Consider the following 6522-nt stretch of genomic DNA (forward strand, 5'->3'; position numbering starts at 1 on the left):
TGGAATATTCAGCATGGACTTTGTTGTTTTCAACCAGTTTGACAAGATTGTCAACAAGGAAGAGGCCTGGCAATGTAGGAGGGGCGTACCAAAAAAAATCTTATCACAAGAAGAACTGGTTTGTTCCACTTTGGAGTAAGCTGTTGGGGGAAGAGTAAGTTTTGTTGTATGTTTCGTTGACTGATGTAGCCTTCTGGATTGAAGGCAAAACGTTTGTGCACAAAGCAAAGACACTGTCCAGATGAGCTGACTGAAAAATGTTGGATTGTATACCTGGTTCATTGAATATGGACTTTGTTTTTTTTCAACCAGTTTGACAAGACTGTCAAAGAGGAAGAGGGCCGGCAATGGAGGAGGGGACATATTAAAAAAAAATCTTATCACAAGAAGAACTGGTTTGATCCATTTTGAAGTAAGCTGTTTGGGGAAGATTAAGTTTTGTGGTGTGTTTCCTTGACTGATGAAGCCTTCTGGATCAAAGACAAAACATTTCTGCACAAAACCATGACACTGTCAAGATGACCTGACTGAAACATGTTGGATTGTATACCTGGATTGTTGAGCATGGACTTTGCTGATTTCAACCAGTTCGACAACACTGTCAACAAGGAATTTGGCTGGTAGAGGAGGAGAATGCGTACCAAAGAGATTATCCTACCACAAGAAGAACTGGTTTGTTCCACTTTGGAGTAAGCTGTTGGGGGAAGAATTAGTTTTGCTGTGTGTTTCCTTTACTGATGAAGCCTTCCGGATCGAAGGCGACAAATTTCTGCCTAAAACCAAGACACTGTCCAGATCAACTGACTGAAAATTTTTGGATTGTATACCTGGATTATTGAGCATGGACTTTGTTTTTTTCAACCAGTTTGACAAGATTGTCAACAAGGTAAGAGGGCTGGCAATGTAGGAGGGTGCGTACCAAAAAAAATCTTATCACAAGAAGAAATGGTTTGTTCCACTTTGGATTAAGCTGTTGGGGTAAGAATCAGTTTTGTTGTGTGTTTCCTTGACTGATGAAGCCTTCCGGATCGGAGGCGAAACGTTTCTGCCTAAAACCAAGACACTGTCCAGATGAACTGACTGAAAAACTTTGGATTGTATACCTGGACTATTGAGCATGGACTTTGTTGTTTTCAACCAGTTTGACAAGATTGTCAACAAGGAAGAGACCTGGCAATGTAGGAGGGGGGTAAATAAAATAAATCTTATCACAAGAAGAACTGGTTTGTTCCCCTTTGGAGTAAGCAGTTGGTGGAAGAATCAGTTTCTTGTGTGTTTCCTTGACGGATGAAGCCTTCTGGATCGTAGGCAAAACGTTTCTGCACAAAACAAAGACACTGTCCAGATGAGCTGACTGAAAAATGTTGGATGGTATACCTGGTTTATTGAATATGGACTTTGTTGTTTTCAACCAGTTTGACAAGTTTGTCAACAAGGAGAGGGCCGGCAATGGAGGAGGGGGCGTACCAAAAAAAATCTTCTTCACAAGAAGAACTGGTTTGTTCTACTTTGAAGTAAGCTGTTGGGGGAAGATTAAAGTTTTGTGGTGTGTTTCCTTGAATGATGAAGCCTTCTGGATCAAAGGCAAACATTTCTGAACAAAACCATGACACTGTCAAGATGACCTGACTGAAACATGTTGGATTGTATACCTGGATTATTGATCATGGACTTTGCTGATTTCAACCAGTTCAACAACACTGTCAACAAGGTAAGAGGGCTGGCAATGTAGGAAGGGGTGTACCAAAAAAACCTTATCACAAGAAGAACTGGTTTGTTCCTTTTTGGAGTAAGATGTTGGGGGAAGTATCAGTTTTGTTGTGTGTTTCCTTGACTGATGAAGCCTTCTGGATTGAAGGCAAAACATTTCTGCACAAAACAAAGACACTGTCCAGATGAGCTGACTGAAAAATGTTGGATGGTATACCTGGTTTATTGAATATGGAATCTGTTGTTTTCAACCAGTTTGACAAGACAGACAACAAGGAAGAGGGCTGGCAATGCAGGAGGGGGTATTCCAAAAAAAATCTTATCACAAGAAGACCTGTTTTGTTCCACTTTGGAGTAAGCTGTAGGGGGAAGAATTAGTTATGTTGTGTGTTTCCTTGACTGATGAAGGCTTCCAGATCAAAGTGACACATTTCTGCACAAAACCATGACACTGTCCAGATGAGCTGACTGAAAAATGTTGGATTGTATACCTGGAATATTGAGCATGGAGTTTGTTGTTTTCAACCAGTTTGACAAGACTGTCAACAAGGAAGAGGGCCGGCAATGTAGGAGGGGGCATACCAAAAAAATCTTATCACAAGAAGAACTGTTTTTTTCCACTTTGGATTAAGATGTTGTGAGAAGTATCAGTTTTGTTGTGTGTTTCCTTGACTGATGAAGCCTTCTGGATCATAGGCAAAACGTTTCTGCACAAAACAAAGACACTATCCAGATGAGCTGACTGAAAAATGTTGGATGGTATACCTGGCTTATTGAACATGGACTTTGTTGTTTTCAACCAGTTTGACAAGACTGTCAACAAGGAAGCGGGCTGGCAATGGAGGAGGGGACATATTAAAAAAAAATCTTATCACAAGAAGAACTGGTTTGTTCCACTTTGGAGTAAGCTGTTTGGGGAAGAATCAGTTTTGTTGTGTGTTTCGTTGACTGATGAAGCCTTCTGGATCGAAGGCAAAACGTTTCTGCACAAAGCAAACACACTGTCCAGATGAGCTAACTGAAAAATGTTGGATTGTATACCTGGAATATTGAGCATGGACTTTGTTGTTTTCAACCAGTTTGACAAGATTGTCAACAAGGAAGAGACCAGGCAATGTAGGAGGGGGGTACCAAAAAAAATCTCATCACAAGAAGAACTGGTTTGTTCCCCTTTGGAGTAAGCAGTTGGTGGAAGAATCAGTTTCTTGTGTGTTTCCTTGACTGATGAAGCCTTCCGGATCGAAGGCGAAACGTTTCTGCCTAAAACCAAGTCACTGTCCAGATGAACTGACTGAAAAATGTTGGATTGTATACCTGGACTATTGAGCATGGACTTTGTTGTTTTCAACCAGTTTGACAAGATTGTCAACAAGGAAGAGACCTGGCAATGTAGGAGGGGGGTACCAAAAAAAATCTTATCACAAGAAGACCTGTTTTGTTCCACTTTGGAGTAAGCTGTAGGGGGAAGAATTAGTTTTGTTGTGTGTTTCCTTGACTGATGAAGGCTTCCAGATTAAAGGCGACACATTTCTGCACAAAACCATGACACTGTCCAGATGACCTGACTGAAACATGTTGGATTGTAAACCTGGTTTATTGAGCATGGAGTTCGTTGTTTTCAACCAGTTTGACAAGACTGTCAAAGAGGAAGAGGGCCTGCAATGGAGGAGGGGACATATAAAAAAAAAATCTTATCACAAGAAGAACTGGTTTGTTCCACTTTGGAGTAAGCTGTTGGGGGAAGAATCAGTTTTGTTTTATGTTTCGTTGACTGATGAAGCCTTCTGGATCGAAGTCAAAACGTTTCTGCACAAAGCAAAGACACTGTCCAGATGAGCTGACTGAAAAATGTTGGATTATATACCTGGTTCATTGTATATGGACTTTGTTTTTTTCAACCAGTTTGACAAGACTGTCAACAAGGAAGCGGGCTGGCAATGGAGGAGGGGGCATACCAAAAAAATCTTATCACAAGAAGAACTGTTTTTTTCCACTTTGGATTAAGATTTTGTGAGAAGTATCAGTTTTGTTGTGTGTTTCGTTGACTGATGAAGCCTTCTGGATCGAAGGCAAAACGTTTCTGCACAAAGCAAAGACACTGTCCAGATGAGCTGACTGAAAAATGTTGGATTGTATACCTGGAATATTGAGCATGGACTTTGTTGTTTTCAACCAGTTTGACAAGATTGTCAACAAGGAAGAGACCTGGCAATGTAGGAGGGGGGTACCAAAAAAAATCTTATCACAAGAAGAACTGGTTTGTTCCCCTTTGGAATAAGCAGTTGGTGGAAGAATCAGTTTCTTGTGTGTTTCCTTGACTGTTGAAGCCTTCCGGATCGAAGGCGAAACGTTTCTGCCTAAAACCAAGACACTGTCCAGATGAGCTGACTGAAAAATGTTGGATTGTATACCTGGACTATTGAGCATGGACTTTGTTGTTTTCAACCAGTTTGACAAGATTGTCAACAAGGAAGAGACCTGGCAATGTAGGAGGGGGGTACCAAAAAAAAATCTTATCACAAGAAGAACTGGTTTGTTCCCCTTTGGAGTAAGCAGTTGGTGGAAGAATCAGTTTCTTGTGTGTTTCCTTGACATATGAAGCCTTCTGGATCATAGGCTAAACGTTTCTGCACAAATCAAAGACACTATCCAGATGAGCTGACTGAAAAATGTTGGATGGTATACCTGGTTTATTGAATATGGACTTTGTTGTTTTCAACCAGTTTGATAAGTTTGTCAACAAGGAGAGGGCCGGCAATGGAAGAGGGGGCGTACCAAAAAAAAAACTTCTTCACAAGAAGAACTGGTTTGTTCCACTTTGAAATAAGCTGTTGGGGAAAGATTAGGTTTTGTGTTGTGTTTCCTTGACTGATGAAGCCTTCTGGATCGAAGGCAAACATTTCTGCACAAAACCATGACACTGTCAAGATGACCTGACTGGAACATGTTGGATTGTATACCTGGATGATTGAGCATGGACTTTGCTGATTTCAACCAGTTCGACAACACTGTCAACATGGAATAGGGCTGTCAGAGAGGAGAATGCGTACCAAAGAGATTATCCTACCACAAGAAGAACTGGTTTGTTCCAATTTGGAGTAAGCTGTTGGGGGGAAGAATTAGTTTTGCTGTGTGTTTCCTTGACTGATGAAGCCTTCCGGATCGAAGGTGAAACTTTTCTGCCTAAAACCAAGACACTGTCCAGATCAACTCACTGAAAAATGTTGGATTGTATACCTGGACTATTGAGCATGGACTTTGTTGTTTTCAACCAGTTTGACAAGATTGTCAAAAAGGAAGAGACCTGGCAATGTAGGAGGGGGGTAGCAAAAAAAATCTTATCACAAGAAGAACTGGTTTGTTCCCCTTTGGAGTAAGCAGTTGGTGGAAGAACCAGTTTCTTGTGTGTTTCCTTGACTGATGAAGCCTTCTGGATCGTAAGCAAAACTTTTCTGCACAAAACAAAGACACTGTCCAGATGAGCTGACTGAAAAATGTTGGATGGTATACCTGGTTTATTGAATATGGACTTTGTTTTTTTTTTCAACCAGTTTGACAAGACTGTCAACAAGGAAGAGGGCTGGCAATGGAGGAGGCTGCATACTAAAGAGATTATCCTATCACAAGAAGAACTGATTTATTCCACTTTGGATTAAGCTGTTGTGTTAAGAATCAGTTTTGTTGTGTGTTTCCTTGACTGATGAAGCCTTCCGGATCGAAGGCAAAACGTTTCTGCCTAAAACCAAGACACTGTCCAGATGAACTCACTGAAAAATTTTGGATTGTATACCTGGTTTATTGAGCATGGACTTTGTTGTTTTCAACCAGTTTGACAAGATTGTCAACAAGGAAGAGGCCTGGCAATGTAGGAGGGGGGTACCAAAAAATTTCTTATCACAAGAAGAACTGGTTTGTTCCCCTTTGGAGTAAGCTGTTGGGGGAAGAATCAGTTTTGTTGTGTGTTTCGTTAACTGATGAAGCCTTCTGGATTGAAGGCAAAACGTTTCTGCACAAAGCAAAGACACTGTCCAGATGAGCTGACTGAAAAATGTTGGATTGTATACCAGGATTATTGAGCATGGACTTTGTTGTTTTCAACCAGTTTGACAAGATTTTCAACAATGTAAGAGGGCTTTCGATGTAGGAGTTGGCGTACCAAAAAAAATCCTATCATAAGAAGAAATGGTTTGTTCCACTTTGGAGTAAGTTGTTGGGGGAAGAATCAGTTTTGCTCTGTGTTTCCTTGACTGATGAAGCTTTCCGGATCGAAGGCAAAACGTTTCTGCCTAAAACCAAGACACTGTCCAGATGAACTGACTGAAAAATTTTGGATTGTATACCTGGATTGTTGAGCATGGACTTTGTTGTTTTCAACCAGTTTAACAAGATTGTCAATAAGGAAGAGGGCTGGCAATGTAGGAGGGGGCGTACCAAAAAAACCTTATCACAAGAAGAACTGGTTTGTTCCACTTTGGTGTAAGATGTTGGGGGAAGTATCAGTTTTGTTGTGTGTTTCCTTGACTGATGAAGCCTTCTGGATTGAAAGCAAAACATTTCTGCACAAAACAAAGACACTGTCCAGATGAGCTGACTGAAAAATGTTGGATGGTATACCTGGTTTATTGAATATGGACTTTGTTGTTTTCAACCAGTTTGACAAGACTGGCAATAAGGAAGAGGGCTGGCAATGCAGGAGGGGGTATTCCAAAAAAAATCTTATCACTAGAAGACCTGTTTTGTTCCACTTTGGAGTAAGCTGTAGGGAGAAGAATTAGTTTTGTTGTGTGTTTCCTTGACTGATGAAGGCTTCCA

This window comes from Nematolebias whitei, chromosome 1 (assembly GCF_014905685.2).
Source record: "Nematolebias whitei isolate Nwh7 chromosome 1, NemWhi1, whole genome shotgun sequence".
NCBI classification, from domain to species: domain Eukaryota; kingdom Metazoa; phylum Chordata; class Actinopteri; order Cyprinodontiformes; family Rivulidae; genus Nematolebias; species Nematolebias whitei.